Genomic DNA, 19,311 nt, shown 5'->3' with positions numbered 1-19,311 from the left:
ATTATCCAAATAATTTTATTGCTTGTTTTTTATTTTAAAGTTGAATAGGATTTTATTGTACTTTTGGTTCTATTTGCACTGTAAATTGATGACAACCACAGATTCTGAGCATATGCTGTGATGAACCAATCAAGAGAGATCTTGAAACATTATTTTCATCAAGGCAGCGTGGCAGGCCCCCAGACCGCCACACTTTTTGAAAAGATTAAAAATAGCAATTGCATGCACGGGAGAAGCGTGCAAAATATTTCAGATTCAGACACTTCATTTTGAGTTCAAAATAGTTATTTAGTCCAACTGTTTGCAGGATTGTTTTTGTGTTTGGAACCCATCCAGAATGATCAGAGCAGCCTGCATTGAACAAAGAATATTTTTTTAAACTCAAAAGGACCTTTATGTTCAAAATCGGTAGCTTGAATTTTCAAGCATGAAGAAGTGTTCAGACGAGAATAATTATAATTGCCCATTCACCTCAATGCAGTGATAAAATAAATGTGTCATTTCTAGAGCAGAAGTACTTCCAAAAGGAAATATATATATTGTAGATTGGGGCAATCAATGAACCAATGAATGTGAAACTCATTAAATGAACATGAATTTCAGCAAATATGGCATGCGTTTTTAACAAATAATATACAGCAGATAATTTTTATCTCATCTAGATCTACCCAGCTACTTTAGGCATGTAATCCAGTCTGAAAACACTGGAACACCTTCTTATCTTTAATATATTTACACTCCCATTTTACAGATAGGGGACTACTAGAGAGAACACAAGTTGTATTTGGTTGAAATAATCACTGAATGGAAATGATTTGTGAATGCTTGCTGGAGAGAAGAAAATAAAGATCCAATGGCAGCTTTAACATTTTAATAGACCCTTGATTTTTTAAAAAAGTTGATATGCTCAGGGAAGTGACAAATTCTGGCATATCTATACAAAAGCTATAGAAACACTTCAGGGAAATAACCAACAAGAGCATTTTATTCACCTTTTCTTCACACAAATGCGTTCTGCCTGCTTCTCTTGAAGTTTTTAAACTTAAAGTTACCTTAACCTGTTCATTCAGGTTATGAGCAAAATTCTCTGTGGATGCCTGTTTTCTCAAAAAAAAAAGTCACAAATAAAAGGGGGGGGGGAAGAGAAAGAAAAGCTGCTTTAAGAGGCATTTGCAAAACTGGACAAGAATTTCCCAACCAGCTTGCATCTCTGAAAAGATAAGCTCTGGTCAACTGAGCCTCAATTCTTCTGTCTCCACTTTGTGATATGTTTTATGATCTCAGACACAGCAGATTGTTAGCTTGCAATGTTTGGAAATAGTAGATGATTAAACCTTCTGGCCAGGTGTAAATGCAACCTTTGTCTTCCTCAAGCTGTGTGAGAATTACCTCCTTTCTCAAAATTCCCACCTGGCATTGGCACCTTGAGCCTTAGAAAATAAGCCCATCATATAGGCAAAATCTAACTTTAGGATATTTCTAATTTATTAATATATCAGTTTGGATTGTTCTGAGATTCAGGAAAAGTGCTGAACAAGCCACTGGGGGAAAAAATACAAAGAATGTGCCCTCAGAGTTGTGTACCCCCTCCTCCACTAGGGAATTTTGTTCCAGGTAAATAATAAAAAGTGTAATGATTTACTAGGCTTTTAAAGTGAACTGAAGGTAAGTTTGCATTGCTTCTCCATCTGAATATTCACTCTGCCCCTTCCCCTCACCCCCATCTACACGTCCATCATTGTCATATGACATTCTCTTCCTAATCTTAATGTATTTTTGTTCCTTAAGAATTTGGCAACATTTAGAATGTTACCTTGGGAGTCACAAAACAATGATGTTGTTTTATCCAGAAATGTTGACATAGACAATGCAGAGTAGTTGCATGTCTCTGTGTCAGGTCTCTTTCTTTTCAGCCTTTAGATACCTTTAGTAGTTTCATGGCAGAAAGATCTTTGATATTTCTTTTCCTCCTTGAAGTAGGAAATTCAGTGTTGGGAATATTGCATTTCTTGGAACTGCCTTGTCAAGATTGGAATTGCACATGAGAAACCTTGATTGTAGTGTTGGAGATGAATCAAAAAGAGAAGGATTAGCAACATTATCTTTGATATGATAGGATAGCGATCCCTTTCAGGGATGTTCTCTTTGAATACAAGCATATGAAACAAATAAGGTTTTACGAGTAGATATATGGCAGCATGGATTCCGGAGCCTGGCCTCCTCCACATGAACACGCGTGGCACACATGAACATGCATGCAGTGTGTGCATGCAGCTTACCTTCAAGTGACACCTCTAAAAGCCTCTGCGAAGCTCCAGTTTCTCGGCAGAGCATCGCACAAGCGCTGTATGGTAAGGACAGGTAAGGAGTGCTGGCGGGCGGGTGGTCCCTCTGGAGCACTGTACCGGAATGGTACCCAGTGCTTTGGGCAGGCTCTGGTATGCCCGTACAGGGGCATACCGCCTGCAACCCACCACTGATATATGAGTATTCTGTGTCCATGTCCCGTCTCTGGCTTCCAAAGTCATTTCCAGAGTGTATGGTGCCAACATTATCATTCTTGTATTGGAGTGGCTTTAAAGGGCAGTTTGAAGCTTGCCTTTTAAAGACCTTCAAAGCCCACAAGTCTTACCAGATAATCTGCCTTAGTTATGTGCCATTCTTTCCACTTTTTATACTTGTCCTTTTCATCTTTCAGTTTATTAGAGAGTTCTTTGTGCAGCCATGAGATCTCTTATTTTTCTTCTTCATTGGAATTGTGCTAGACTGGGCTTTTATAATCTCACTTTTCAAAGTTTTTCAAGCTTCTTGGGTTGTTTTCCCCTGGAGGATTCTCATCCATGGAATCCTTCCCAAGCTCTCTCTACATTTATTGAAATCAGCTCCCTTAAAGACCCTAGTTTGACTTTGTTCCGTTACTTGTGCTTGCATAATGTTGAATTCCAAAATTGTATGGTCACTCCCCCTCAAGCTTCCTGTAATTTCTTCTCTGTTAGTGAAAATTAAGTCCAGTATGGCTGACCTTCTAGTTCCCTTCTCTACCTTTTGGGAGAAAAAGTTGTCTAGTTTGTCAGGAATCTGATCTTCCACTAGGTGCAGAGTTTTTCCCCCAGTTGATCTCAGGGTAGTTAAGTCCTCCATAACTATTGTGGTGTGCTTCCTACATACCTTAGTTAACTGATTAGCAAAAAGTTCATCTATTTCCTCTGTTTGGTTAGTGCCCTGTAGTGTATGTTTATGACAATGTCATTCTTTTTTTCTTTTATACAGCAAATGCATTGAAGATGGTTTTCATCATTGTTGTGTTTCTGTAGAGATGTTATTCCTTATGTATAGCACAACTCCACCTCCTCTTTTATTAAGTCTGTTTCTTTTAAACCATTTAAATGGCTCAAGCTGTAAATTCCATTCATTGGTTTCATCCCACCAAAGTTTCTGAAATGGCAACAATATCATATCTACCCTCCTATCCTCATGTACTTGGATTTTTTTAGTTCATCCCGTTTATTCATCAAAACTTTGTGCATTGGTATATAGGGATTTGAGTCCTTTTTGACTGATCCTATGTTTATTTTCTGCCTAGCCTGTTTTGTGTCTGAGTTCCCCAGATTCAGTGTTTTAAATCTTCTGAGTTTTAAATCTAGAGCCGTGATGGTGAACCTATGGCACGCATGCCACAAATGGCATGCGGAGCCATTTGTCAGGGCACGTGAGGCACTGCCCTGTCAGCTGGCCAGCGCGCATGCACGCGCTGGCCAGCTGAGTTCACCTTTTTAAAAGCTATTTTTCGCCTTCCCCAGGCTCCAGAGGCTTTATAGGAGCCTGGGGTGGGCGAAAAGAGCCCCCCCGCCCCCCCCGGAGGCTTCAGGGACCGTCCGGAGGCTTCCCAGAAGCCTTCAGAACTCTTAAAACCACCCTCCGAGCAAACCGGAAGTGATTTCAGGTTGCTCGGAGGGTCGTTTTAAGCGCTCCAAAGGCTTCAGGGACCGTCCGGAGGCTTCCCTGATGCCTTTGGAGTGCTTAAAACCACCCTCCGAGCAACCCGGTTTGCTCGGAGGGTGGTTTTAAGCGTTCCGAAGGCTTCAGGGAAGCCTCCAGACATTCCCTGAAGCCTCCGGAGGGCCTCCGGGGGGGTGGGGGAGGCTCTTTTCGCCCTCCCCAGGCTCCTATAAAGCCTCTGGAGCCTGGGGAGGGCGAAAAAAGCATGTAAAAATGGGGGGGGCGTTGTGTGCGCATGCGCACTGGGGATCGCGCATTGCATTATGGGTGCGGCACGCCCGCACACGACCCCCCCGCGCTCCCCCCACTTGTGGCATGCAAGCCAAAAAAGGTTCGCCATCGCTGATCTAGAGTATCTAATTAAGTTCCCTCACTGAACATCTCTCTTATTCCCTCTGCAAATGAACATTTGAATGAGCCAGTCACTCCAATCAATCAGTTCTACAAGGTTTAATTTTATATCCGGAAAAGTAAAAGAAGCATTGCCTCACATGGAAAATGATAGAAGCAAATGAGACCGCTCTTAAAATGGCTAGCTGAAAGCAGACGCAAAATGGCTCCATGTCATATTTAGGCCACAATTTCCATTCTTTGTAGTACAATAACCTTATTAATTGTTAAACAATCCTTGTGAATGTTCTTCATAGCTGAGAGGAATATATTTTATGCTATCTGAACAACCAACTGGGCCTTTAGCCAAAAGGGGTGATGGCAGTTGCAACGTTGCGTGAGTTTTTCATCTCCTCCAATTCTGCAATTTAGTTCCAAGTTTTTAATCTATTATTTCCAAGTAAGCAAAGCAAAACTAGGCAAATCTGAATGCTGAAAGCTGTCAGCTACATGAGCAATGTCAGTGGGAGGGCCAAATATCACAGAGTTGACAGCCTGTCAGAGTCAGAGGATATATTTTGGCCCAGTAGTCAAGTTAGTGAACGTTCTCTACAGTTCATTGTGTCCTTGGCTCTTGTGATAGGGCTGAGGACATTCAAGGGAGCCAAGCCCTCCAGCTGAACTAGGCAGAGCATCCGTATATGTCTTTATCCCCCTCCATATAGCTTTTCTTTTCCCTTCAAAAATGTACACTCAGAACTTTTCCACTTTTATCCCTTCTCCCTTCCCAAATCACTTTTCCTTTATTCTTAAGGCACTTATTATATACACAAGTTTAAACATTCGGTCTTTCATTTTGTCTTGGCAGTAGTATAAGGTGCTGGGAGTTGTGCCATGCTTTCACTCCCAGTGAATGAAAAATGTGCATCATCCTGATAAGAAGGTGGCTTTGGAACCCTGGAAGGGAAGCCAAACGGAGCCTGCATGCCCTGGGCTATCCTGGTTTGTGAGTAAAGAACAAATCCTAATATGTCAAGCTGATGACAAAGTTTTCTTGTAAGTTTAATGGCAGTTTCCATTCTGGAACATACAGCAATAGTGAGATTCTTTGATACATTTAGCAAAAGACTGAAGATCATCTAGTCCAGGGACAAGAGAATTGGAATACAGTCATTTGGAATAAAGCTCGCACAATTGTTTGCAATTAGCTAATTGGTTGGGGCTGATGGAAATCACCCAGGTTGCTATCTCCAATTTTAATCTAATCCCCCTACCCAAAGCAAGAAGTATAAAGTCAATCTCTTTCCAATAGATTAATCTCTAGCTTCCACTAAATGCCAAAATAATGTGACATTTATGTCTAGGAAAGGCTTGAGCAAGTCGATGATGGCAATTATGAATACAACTTTAATATTTTCCCAGAGAAAACGGGGGGGGGGGCAACTCTCCAGATATTTCCTGGGCAGTCTCTTATAATCAATTCTGGAGCAAAAGTTCTTCAGTTCACAGTGATGATTCAGCTCCAAGCTTCCTTTTCTGTGGTTCCCATGGAAGTTGGTCATATGGCTTCCCTGGTCACCTAGACTAGGAATTAGGCTTGAAGAAAGTATCCTAGGATTCTTTAATAGGAATAGCAAATAAAATCTCAAGAGAAGCAAAAAAACAGCAACATCTTACTGAAGATTGCACTTAATGGGCAGTGCTATATCTCTTAGGGCTGAGGTTTTTGTTTTGATTCTTTTAATATTGCTAATATAATTGTTTTCATATAACCCTGTTCAAGCACAAGAAGAAGCCAGCAATCCCTGTGAAGCGAAGTTATTCATCAAAGCCACTCATGTTTTTCAGGAGCTGGTATCTGGTGTCTTTCTGACTACTTGTTCCCAACAGCAGTCACTGTGAATGGACAAGGACCCCAGTTGACAGGAGGAAACCTTATCTGTCTTTCATATACATGTTTATAACCCTCTTGTCATGACACATAGGTGGCAGCCATCTTAAATACAGACCAGAAAGGAATATTGTTATTTGGCATTCTTGCATTTACCGCCAAGCAACATATTTGTGCCTCCAACCCAGTGGTGAAATTCATTTTTTTTACTACCGGTTATGTGAGCGTGGCTTGGTGGGTGTGGCAGGGGAAGGATACTGCAAAATCTCCATTTCCCCCCCCCCCCACCATTCTGGGGCCAGCTAGAGGTGGTATTTGCCGGTTCTCTGAACTACTCAAAATTTCCACCAGCAGTTCTCCAGAATCTGTCAGAACCTACTGAATTTCACCCCTGCTCCAAATTATAGCATTTGGGAAGGGAGAAGAAACAAAGATGCATTTACAAACAAAATTATATTGATTATAAATGATTGCATTTATTTATTAGATATGTTTCTCAGCTTTCATCGAGCAACTTAAGGTGGCACATAACATCGTTTCAACCCATTTTCCACGCAGAACAACATCATCCCTCAATAGTAGGCTGAGAGAAAGTGGGCTGAGAGAAAGTGACTGATCCAAAGTCACCTAGAAATCTTTCATGGCTGATGTGGGCTAAAACTTGAGTTTTCCTAGTCCCAGTCCAACATTTTATAGACAGTTTAGATACCATTATAAGTTCTGTTGACTTCTAATAAATCACAAACAAATAGAATTATGTTTCTTGGGGTGGGATAGAGGTGGGTTCCTACCTATTCGGACCAGTTCGGCCGAATAGCTAGTAACTCCGGTGGACACGTGACCGTACTGGTTCTATCCTCGGCGGCGCCATCTTGATTTTCTGTTCTGCACATGCGCAGAACAATGTTCATTGAAAAAATGTAATTTTTCTTCCTTTTTAAATGTGCGCATCTGCAGATCATTTTAAGTGCAAATGCGTGAAATTTTTCAGGCGCCGAACCAGTAATAATGGCAACCGGAACGCATCCCTGAGGTGGGGGGATGACTATGGAAAGTTTCACAGGAATCCATGAATGCTTTGAATTTTTATTGAATTGTTATTGGTAAATTAATCTTCTTGCATGCTTTTTTCACTGGTTGCTGTTTATGATGTGAGTCTTTGTTTTAAATGCTTGTCACTTGCTATAAATAGCATTTTTTCTTCAGCGATTCAACATTTTGAGAAGACTTTGTTCACAGCTAAATATGGAGGGGGTAGGGTTAACTACAGAAATAGTTTAAATATGAGAACATGTCAGTGGTATAAAAGTGTCTCACTCTTTATTAGAACTATCAATGTGAAGGAAAACATTTAGTAGAGTATACAATCTGGTCATGTGGGCTTTTTAAAAAAATTATATATGCTGTTAAAAATATGAAAATCAACATTATTATAAATGCAATGCAACTTGTAAATGCCATTGTCAGTGTTACATGGTTTTGGTAAATAAATTCAACAATAAATCTCTGGAGAGTCCATATAATATAGAGACCACATGTTCCAATATTGCTACATCAATAATGCCAGTGGAGATGAAGCATAATCAAATAGATAAATGTTTGGGAATAGGGGAATAAATGGAATTCAATTCCAGATTAGGCATTCTGAATTTAAGATGGCACTGGCAAAAAGATATGATGAAAGAAATAGTCCATAATGTTTACATGAAATTCAGGAGGGAAGAGTATTCTGAAGCAAAGTGCAATATCTAGATCAAAGCATTATTTGAAAATAGGGCTACATGGAACAGTGATGCAGTTTAGAAAGTCAATAGATCTCTTAATACCAATGGTGCAATTCAGCCAGTTCTATCCAGTTCAGGCGAACCAGTAGCGGTGCTGGCAGGAGGTTTGCCCACCCACCCGGACATCATCATATCCCATTTTTGGTGCTCTGCACATGCATGGAAGGTCCTGCACATGCGTGAAGGTAGCAGATGCAAGCAAAGCACACACGCATGCACGCGCTCATATTTGCAAACTGGTAGCAAAGGTAAGTTGATTTTACCCCTGCTTAATACACTAAATAAATCACTGTAATATGACAGTACTAACTATTCTTTAAATTATTAATTCAAATTGAACATGAAAATTGTTCCATGAAAATTTTCCCCAAAAGGATAGCAATTTTAATATGACAGTCCTCTTCTCCCCTCAAAAAACTGCCATCATTATCTGCCTCCTGAGGTTCTCAATTAATCTAATATTGCTTCCCCCTCCACTTTTAATGATAAATTATCTGGAGAAAAATCACCATCCTACTGCTTTTTACAGTCTTAACAAATGTCAGAGAATGTTAGTTTATATGAAAACTTAGGTCAGAATTAAAGGCCCCAATCAAAATAATTAGAATATGCTTAACATAATGCAACATAAGAACATTAGAATGAATGAATTTATTGGAATCAATAAATGAGAAGACTGAAGACACAGTTGGTAAAAAAGGTAAATAGAAAAGAAGGAGCACATTGTTTCAAACAGAGCACCCAAAGTGCCAGATCTGATGTAACATTTCATGGGCTTCTCTGCCAAAGAAGCATCTCCCAATATAAGAATAGCCAAGCTACTGAGCTGAACTTTTTAGAATTATCCTATAATTTCATAACTTCTGAAGAAGGGAGATTCTCATTTTATTTCCAGGTATTTTAGTTCTTACTTTATTGCCTTGAAATTGTGTTGCCTTACTGATTCATCATAATACTTCCAAGACATTGATTTCTGCAGAAATTCAGTAGTTGTCTCCACTTTAAGACTGCAACCTTGGAAAGATATAATTTGCTCCTGCAAGCAGAGTAGCAACAAGTCGGGCAAGGTCAGACATCTGCTACTTTCTCTACTTCTTATCCACATTGTTGCAATTATCAAGGTTTTACTGCTCATGAGCATCACCAAAACCTTGAAGATGATACAGGCTGACCAATTTTCTCTTCTAGCCATAACAACTATTCAGCTGCTGCAAGGTGAGGAATGCAATGCTGTTTTAACCAAACCAATATTTACTTCAATTTGAATGCTTGCTCCTCTGCTCTATAGCTGAGTCAGAGGCACAAATGCTCAGATTAAGAACAAATACAAAAACCAAGACCTTATACAAATACTTACAGCCATTTCATTATATTCTGATTTATTTTACTTTGGGTGATCCATCAAAGAAGGGAAGACTCAAGAGAGACACAAAGCACGTGTTGTAAATTCTTTAATGTAACCTTTATTGTAGTCTTTAAACATGCTTGTTTCTTGTGCCTTCCTCAATTTCTGAAAAGGAAAAGCTTGGCAACACTATCAAGAATGCTTTTGTATGCCGGATTTTCTCAGTAAAACACAATTCCGTCTGGAGTGAGTGAATTCTGTATTAGTTCAATCTTCTCTTTCCTGTAACATATTTTGTTGCCACGCACATACAAATCACGCATAATGGTGTGTGTGTGTGTGTGATTGTTGAAGATAGAGGGAAGAATTACCGCTGAGAAAAACAACCTATACCTGTTATAATTCTTCCTCCCCCCCTTCCTCTTTTCTTTTCTCTCTCTCTCTCTCTCTGATCCACTTATTCTGCTGAAATTCTGTTCCTATGTTATTAAATAATCAAATAATCTTATGTGAGACATAAGTGAGTTAGAAGCAAAAGCAACATTGTGTTTCTTTCTCTCTTCATTCTTCTTATTTCTTTAAATCTGTGTTTTCAAACTTGGCAACTTTAAAGCGTATGGACTTCAGCCCCCAGAGTTCCCTAGCCAGCAAGGCTGGTAGTTGAAGTTAAAGATTCCAATTTTGTAAAAACACCGATGTAAAGGAATTCTCACTACTACAATCAATGAAAAACCAGTTTGAGCATGTGTCATTGTCCAGAAATGTAGAATATAGCAAAACTGTGGCGCTTCCTGCCACATGTCCTCTTGTGGAATCCTTGGTGCTCTCTCAGCTTAGTTATTTGCTTGCAGACATTTTGTTACCGACTAAGTATCATCTTCAGTGCTTGAAAAGAATGGGGTTTGAAAGAACCAAGCACAGAGATCATCAAGGACTCTAGTTTTACCCTGAACTACATATATTCTCTTCCATTGGTACATATTCTTTTCCTCTTTGAGTATTGGAGTGAATTTGCATCAGAAGATGTTGTGCATACTGGAAGAAGATTCTAAGGTCAAATTCCCACCACCACCCCTTCAAACTCAGTATATTTTCAGCCTCACAAGAGAGGCATCATCCTATAACTTTCTTAAGATATCATAGGATTAGGTTCCAAGGCTCCATAAATAGATCATCTACTTAAGGTTTAGGACCAAAGGTGGGTGTCACATACTGTAACAGCCAGTTTACCCAGAACCAAAAATGTGAGAGCGTGTGCGCATCGAAAAAAACGATGATTATATAGGACAGGATAGCACCAGGGCGGGTGGACAGGCCCAGCCACTTGTTGGAACTACTGGTTCACCTGAACCGTCCAAACTGGTACGGCCCACCTCCAATGTTCCCTCTAATTTTTTTTCAATGTGGGCGGAAAAGTATAGTGTTTGAGCGGCACATTTTCATGCCTGAGCACCTGAATTTTTTTCACAGATGTCACCCAAGACAACAACAAAATCAGTGGCTCTTAAGACTGGTGGACTTCAACTCCCAGAATTCTGAGAGTTGAAGTCCACCAAGGGCATCAATCATATTAGCCCAGGGATCTGCAAAATTGGCTCTTAAGACTGGTGGACTTCAACTCCCAGAATTCTGAGAGTTGAAGTCCACCAAGGGCATCAATCATATTAGCCCAGGGATCTGCAAAATTGGCTCTTAAGACTGGTGGACTTCAACTCCCAGAATTCTGAGAATTCAAGTCCACCAGTCTTAAAACAGCCAACTTTGCAGACCCCTGTGTTAGCCCAAAGCCTGGCGCTGGGCGGGCCTTGCTCCCCCATTGGTGGAGCCCCAAGAAGCGAGGAGGGAGAAAAAGAGACGGAGGCCAAGGAGCTTCTCCCCCCCCCGCAAAAATCTTATCAGGGAGCCGGCGGGCAGTAGCAAATTAGCTGATCACGCGGCACGCGTGGAAAGTGAGGTTTGACCGGGTGGGGCAGTGAAACTCCAGGGCTCTCTGACCTAATTCCCCATGAGAACTGTTGCCTCTGAAGCGATATTTTGCTCCAATATTTTGAACCTTTAAGCGCCCCTTTCCCTTTTTTCTTTTCAACCCACAATGATTAGGGAGGATCCTGAAGTCGTGCGGGGCTGAGAAGCGAGGAGGCAGAAAAAGAGACGGAGGCCAAGGAGCTTCCCCCCGCCCCCTCCCAGCAAAAATCTAACCGGGGAGCTGGGCGGGCAGTAGCAAATTAGCCGATCACGCCACGTGATCGGTTAATTTGCTACTGCACACGCGGCGTGATCGGCTAATTTGCTACTGCCCACCTGGCTCCCCGGTTAGATTTTTGCTGGGAGGGGGTGGGAGGGAAGCTCCTTGGCCTCCATCTCTTTTTCTGCCTCCTCGCTTCTCGTCCCCGCCCGACTTCAGGATCCTCCCTAATCATTGTGGGTCGAAAAGAAAAAAGGGAAAGGGGCACTTGTTTTGAAGTGCCCCTTTCCCTTTTTTATTTTTGACCTACACTGAATAAGGAGAATCCTGAAGTCACAAGTCAGGCGGCAATGTACTGCGTTTAGCTGGAGCTGACTGGAGAGTGTTTCGATTGTGATGTGATTCCCTATCCGCTCCGCTGTAGTCCGTGTGTCCACAGCAAATACGCGACGCTGCGCGGCAGTTAGAAATTACTGCGTGGCATATTCTAGGCATGTGCGCGGCCGCGCAGGCGTGCACCTTAGAGGGAACAGTGCCTACCTCTGTTTAGGACCATTTATTTGAATTGTGTATCTTAGTTCCAAACTTACAAAAGGAAACAAACACCAAGTTTAAAGTGAATAAAACTTCATGAAATCTAAAAAAGTTTAGATTTAGTTTAGATAAAAATACATTAATTGCACTGTGAAGAATTCATAGTGTGCCCACATCTCAGTTCATAATTTTTCGTTCATTCTAACCCCTAAGCAGAGTGACGCGGGGGCTCAGTGGCTAAGACGCTTGTCGATCAGAAAGGTCGGTAGTTCAGCAGTTTGAATCCCTAGTGCTGTGTAACGGAGTGAGCTTCCGCTATTTGTCCCAGCTTCTGCCAACCTAGCAGTTCGAAAGCACGTAAAAAATGCAAGCAGAAAAATAGGGACCATTTTTTGGGGTGGGAAGGTAACAGAGTTCCATGCACCTTGGGCATTTAGTCATGTCACCCACATGACCATGGAGATGTCTTCGGATAGCACTGGCTCTTCGGCTTTAAAATGGAGATGAGCTCTGCCCCCTAGAGTCTGGAACGACTAGCACATATGTGTGAGGGGAACCTTTACCTAAACCTTTACCTTTACCTTAACCCCTAAGCAAATATGTAAATTAACTTAGCAGAAAACTAACAGGAGCATTTACATTTCTGATAAAATGAAAAAGAGAAAGAGGAGAACACAGTAGAATGACAGTTAATCTACTTGCAATTGGAAAAAATCTGTCAGTGTTTTCCTTTCTACATAAAACTTGGTTGGTCTGAGTGTTCAATACCACTCTGTACAAAGGACTTGTAGCCTTCTGTTTCAATGGCTTATTGACCTAAGGTGGGGTTTGGGGCTACTGCAGTAGAGGCAACATCCTGCCTCAGTTTCTGATAGTCATAAATCAGAACAATGGGGCTGCCTTTTTGTTCATAACACTAAGTATCAGGTGGAAATTTTTGAAGACCTTCACAGAGGAAAATAAAAATAGTTAACCCTAGCCATCATAATAATTCCTTCTAATAGTGCTTGAGTTAATTTTCAAAATTAGAATTAATCTGAAGTTCTTTTCTTTCTTTTACGCAACTATTACCAAGATAGCAAGTCACTTCTCAGAAAGTGTATCAGACATAATAATTTCATTTTGTAAAGAAAATTTAGTAGCTGGGTTCAAACCCCATTCAAAGCTATAATCTAATTTTATTTGGTTCAATTCAATATGATAAGTGAATTCAATCTTATAAACTACATTTTATGTTTTAGTATTATATGAACCAGGATACTGTAATACATTCAATAAATAACAAACCATATAAATTATTATTTATTAATTAAATGTATATGCTGCTCATCTCCTTGATAAGATGATTCCGGGTGGTAATAAAAGGAAATACAAAATGTAAATTAGTGTCTCCATCGTATTACATTTCTTTCCCTTCTTTTCAAATGGCACCAGCAATGTCGGGATACTTTGACGTTAATTGAGATATCTCATTTTTTTCAGATTGCTCCTCATACCACAAATAATGGAAATTATTTTCAAGTTAGTTTAAATAAATACTACTAAACCATTCATATTACAGGACAAAAGAGAAACATCTGAAGAATCCATTGATTTGGTCAATATTGTCTTTTGGTAAGTAACTCTCATAGACAATGATTTTTACGCTCTGTGATTTTATGTATTTATATGTTTGTAAATATTTTAGCAATATTTTTAAGGAGAGTACTTTCTACTGACTTTGCATGGTTTTTTTTTAAACCACTAATCTCTGAGATAAACTGTAAAGGAAGCACTTCTACCCACTTGGAGGAAAAAGCATCAAAGAGTTTGGAACTTGAGTGCATGTGAAGGGCAATACCAATTTGATGAATTTTCATTATTTGAACATAGGTTTCAGTTCCAGGTAGGAGAAATGTATTGGTAGTAAGAGCAGATTGATAAATTGAACAATTCCTAATGAAGGTCATTTTTTTGCTGGAGATTTAAAAAAATTTCAGAATTCCTGTAACAAACATTATGAGCTAGACCAGTGGTTCTCAACCTTCCCAATGCCGTGACCCTTTAATACAGTTCCTCATGTGGTGGTGACTCCCAACCATAAAACTGGTGTCTCGGTTCCTAAGACCATCAAAAATATGTGTTTTCTGATGGTCTTAGGCGACCCCTGTGAAAGGGATGTTCCCAACCCACAGGTTGAGAACCACTGAGCTAGACATATGCATGACCTACAAAATGTTGCTAAATTGCTGCTCCCAGTGTCTCTCACCACAGGTTAAGATGGCTGATGGTTGTGAATTTGACATTTTGAGAGTCATAAGTCCTCTATGTCTGGTATAAACAAAGTCCCCTTAAAAATATGATTTTGAGGAGGCATAGTCTTGCAGAGATAACTCTATTGTGATCATGAAGTCATTATACACCAGTCAAAGTTTATTTCAGATACAGAAGGTCTCCATACTGTAGGTCTCCAGTGTATGTACTGTATCTGAATGACTTCTTTATTGGTTTCATTAAATGAATAAATTCTGGTAAAGCATTACTTTATATATGGAAATATTTTTCCACTGCAATTAATAGCAACTCGCTCTCTGCCAAAACAAGAATTCTTCTGTACATCTGATATCTCAGTTCATGAACTAAGGATATTAAGTTCAGAATCGATGTAAAAGACCTTTATTGTTTATATATAATAGTTCAATATTCAAGTGCTGTGAGTTAAGACATTCATGAGAACAGCTAAATTTGCCCTATACAAATTTGTGTGTTTGCCCTAGACAAATGTGTGTATTTGTGTCCATATGTTTCTCTATAGTTATAGCTATATTTATCCCATGCTGAGAGTCACCTATGGTGAAAGGGACAGGTACAGTATATAAATCCGATTAATTAATAAATACTTGCTGTGTACAAGTGAATTATAAATTTTTTGCACAAGAGTGAATTCACCTTTTTTTTAATGTAGCCTTTCCTTTTAACATAAAGGTAAAATAAAGTTTAGCCCAAAATCTGGCTTGAAAATTCCATGTAAAATGTGTATTGAAGGAAAACAATGGAGAGTATCTTAATCTGAGGTGAGGACTGTGATCCAACATTGAGTTACTAAGACATTCATGCAGTTCCCTCTTCTTCCTTTGTAATGCCGGTATCAAGGCAAGGGTTGTAGTAAGAAGCCTGCATACATACATGATTGGTGCTTCCTCGTGAGCTGAAGCCCTCCATTACTATGCCTCCATGCAACCTATAAAGGAAGCATTTCTAATGGACACCCCCTTTTTTTTCTTTTTTAGTTTCTCCCCTCACCTCTGCTAGCCAAGAAGCTGTGTCTATCTATACCCAGGAATATGAAGCTCAAGGAGTGTTTCAGCACTCTGTCTTTCTCCACTGGGTAAATAGACAACCAAAATATTCAGATCTGAGGCATCTTGGCCTTTTAGTGACCCTTCACCTGACCTATCCCTAGTCACTCTCACCAACAGTTTTATTTATCTTGTGTCCTTGTTGCTCTCAGTGCTAAGGCATTGCCTTCTCTGGCTGCCTCTCCCAGTTACCCTGCCGCTATTTGCCAGTTACAGCTGAAAGGCATATAGTCAGTTATATGAGAAAAGCAACGTTGAGTTTCCATTGCTGCCTTTGATATTCCTGTGGGAAGATGATAGCAATCCCAATGTGGTCAGGACCCTTAAGCCCTTCCATCTGTAGTACTCCTCTCACTGCCAAGCCATTATCTCTGTTATCACGGCTTCTGATTAGGAGGCTGTTTCCCTCTCACTTAACACACAGAATGCATACTCTAGGGAAATCCTGGTGCAGTAGCTGGGTTTCCCAGCACAATAAGTGAATGCCTTCATTAAAATAGCCTTCTTGTAGCCTCCCAAGATGGTGCCTGGGGATGATATCAGAAGCAATGAAAGTATGATTTCATGGCTCAAGCTACAATTCCAGAAAGGATTACTCACAGTTAGAGAAATGCGCCGAAGATACTAAATCAGTCCAGAAGCTGAAAGGTAAACGAGTCCAGATCCAATCAGTGTTTCAGAGAACAAAGGCAAGAGAGTGATACCAGGTTATATTGATATACCACCGCTGATGCATCAGTGAGGCTTCAAAACACACTTAACCAGTAGACTTTGCTTCCATTAATGAATTATCCATAGACAGAGAGCTTCATATTAGAATCTACAGCAATCCTTAGTCAGAATTTAATCCTGATCTAGCTTTAAGGCATCCGGGAGTATTAAGTTAATAACATTTATTCAACTGTGGCCTCCAAAACTCGATCCGGCTTCACACTCTGCTTTATAAGCTTAGATTTTTGTGCCTCTTGCTTTCTGATGCCTAACCAAAGGGGAGCATCAATCATGTGACCTTGTACTGGTAAGTTTAGATCAGAGTCCTGGGCCCTTGGAAATTCATTTTGGTCCAAATTTGTGGTGAGGGTCCATCTGGTGCAGAGGATCAGTGAATCACTTGACCCTGTTTTCCCTTCTAAAAAGTCTTCCTCAGATGTGTAACCCAAGCTAAAAGTCCAAGTTAATTAGATATTATTTTTATAACCCTGTATGTATATTATTCTATATCATTTATGTATTTAGTAATTATTATTACATATTGCATCTATTATTCATATATATTCATATATATGATTAAACATATGATTATATATTACTATATACTATTTTTATACCCCGGTATGAACTCCCTTCAAAATGCGGGCAGCACTTTCTTTTTAAATAATAATTTTATTATTCTATTTAAATGTTTCCTTTAATGAATAGAAATGGGACAAGTCTTATAAAGTTGTAATTTAGTTGTTGGAACAGCTTCCTATAATAAAAGTATGGGGCAACACAGGCCCCAGATTGTAGTATTTTTGCAACGTTAAATTGATCTGACTTATTTATGTGAAGAAAGAATCAGTTGTCTTCAGTAACCTGGAAGGCTACTGCAAACATCTAGATTATCCCTAGAGGGCCACTGTTATCCTCAACTCTTTACTGGAATGCAGGGATCATCTAGGTTTTTACAACCCAATTTTCATATCTTTAGCAAAACATAAGCTAGCTCTATAATATTAGCTAGAATAAAGTGATGCTTTTCTTTCATTACCGTGGAAGGAATGCTTAAAACAGCAACTCAGGGTGCATTTTCTGACTTTTAAAAAGAAATCAATATGTATGTGATCCTGAATATACCTATGTTAAAAATCCACTGTAGTGTAGTTGTTGGTTCACATGTGTACATGGCAATCATACTGAACCACAATAACTGATCAAAGTGTATGATGCTGGATTGGTTATTGTAAAAAACCACAGAGAGAACCTTGGGAAAATTAGGCAGAATCAGAAGTGTATTTTAGGCCAGGGCAACAGGGAAAGTGTGAGAAAGAGGCTCCTTTCTAATTTACCTAGTGTACGGGGGAAGAAGGAAGAGGATAAATCAGTCAGACTTTTATATTATTTTATATGTTTTATATTTCTCTAGCCTATGTCAATAAAATAGAGTTCTGATTTGTGGAGTCGGTTTCTTGTCGTGGCTTACCTCACAGGGCTGACACATCATTTGCATCTAATACAGAAACGCTCTTTTTAAATCCCGAAAAGCCTCTTTCAAGCTAGTTTATTACAGATACATAAGTTGTCAAACCCCTTCATCCCCATCAGTCTATGATTATGGAGATTATGGATTATGGAGATGGTGCTCAGAAATGGAGCATACCACACGGGGGGGAGGGGGAAATATATTGTCGTGTTTCATAAATGACCAGAGGACTCTGGTCAATGTTTTGGCAAATGTGTGGATTTTTCGAATAGTATGCTAAGGAAATGAATTGTAAATTTTCACGCCAGAAAAAGTGAATGTATCGAAGAGAGGCTTGGGCCATGGAAGATCAACTATTCTTTCTACATATTTTCCATATTCTAGTATAGCCTCTAAAGTAGAGGCTTGCCACTTCATATCACATGCTACCCCCTATGCATAGATCAACTATTCTTTCTACATATTTTCCATATTCTAGTATAGCCTCTAAAGTAGAGGCTTGCCACTTCATATCACATGCTACCCCCTATGCATAGATCTACAACAGAGAGCAGCCTTAGCTTTACTCACTCTGTGTAAAGATAAGAGGGCAGGGAGGGAATATCATGTCAGGGAATGTCTGCTGTCTAAATAGTGACTAGAAACATCCCATCTCAAATACAGGCCCATTATCAAGCCCAGCTTAAATAAACTTCGCTGCATTCAGTGATCAACCTCCCTCAGAGCTGCCGGCTCCATTCATCATTGCCACTTTTTCAAAGTGACTCAGTGATGGCTCATGATCATTAACCTAGTAATGGTGTGCTTTACATTAAAGTGAAGGCACATCAAACAACAGGCCCTTCCCATGCATAAGGTAACTAAATGATAGAATAGGCATTCCCAGGCTAACAACATACAGATGCTAACAAAAAACAAACAAACACCCAAGGAATAGACAATAATGATTTGGAGACAGCAGACGTGCCTGCTATTTATGCCATTGTTTTCCTTGTTAGTATTACAATCATTGATTTGCTAGGTGAAAATTGGGATATGTAAGATTGGTTTAGGTTATAAACATGCATGCTGGAGGATCAACAGCTTTATGAAACAATATCAATCAGTTTCATATGTTTATAATAATAATAATAATAAATTTGGATTTATTAGCCGCTCCCTTTCCAAGTAGGACTCGGGGCGGCGTACAATGGAGCATATAACATGAAACATATATAACAACACCAAACGTACATACATACACAACACACATACATACACGGAGGAGGAAGCAAATTACATCAATAGACAGTTAAAAATCTGCTTTAAAATACCCCAATTGTAAAAACCCAATAAAATTAATATTTAAGAACAATTTAAAAACAGTTTGGAGGAATGGGAAAATTACGATTGCGATTGAGCCAGGCCGGATAATTGAAATAACTGATATAGGTCCAATAATCTAATTATATCATAGTTGGGGTCTAAAAAACTTTTCTAAAGCATTTCTATACACATATAATTCCTAATTTAAATTTCTGAATCCAATTTCATTCTTTGCAACAAATACTCTTTCAACTGGTCTATAACTGATCCAGTGGAAGGCAGAGAGTTATTACAGATTGGGAGATGCATAGAATAGCCCAAAGCACACACACAGAGAGAAGTTCCTTGAGGATGGGCTCCAGCACAAGTCTGAAAGCTCAGAAGACTAAACCTCTGGTCCTGGTGACCGACCCAGATT

General features: G+C 39.6%; 1 long non-coding RNA gene across 1 annotated transcript in view; it reads left to right on the top strand.

The window, feature by feature from the left end:
• The first annotated feature begins 9,104 nt into the window (after positions 1 to 9,104).
• The window catches only part of LOC309390710, a 30,444-nt gene continuing 20,237 nt past the window's right edge, over positions 9,105 to 19,311 (top strand). Inside the window, exons 1-2 of the long non-coding RNA XR_014175168.1 lie at positions 9,105 to 9,219; positions 13,630 to 13,682. This is a non-coding gene — a long non-coding RNA (uncharacterized lncRNA). The remainder of the gene's footprint in view (positions 9,220 to 13,629; positions 13,683 to 19,311) is intronic.

The sequence above is a fragment of the Natrix helvetica genome, assembly GCF_964273705.1.
Source record: "Natrix helvetica genome assembly, chromosome: 4".
Classification (NCBI taxonomy): domain Eukaryota; kingdom Metazoa; phylum Chordata; class Lepidosauria; order Squamata; family Natricidae; genus Natrix; species Natrix helvetica.
This window is presented reverse-complemented; position numbering and strand designations above follow the sequence as displayed.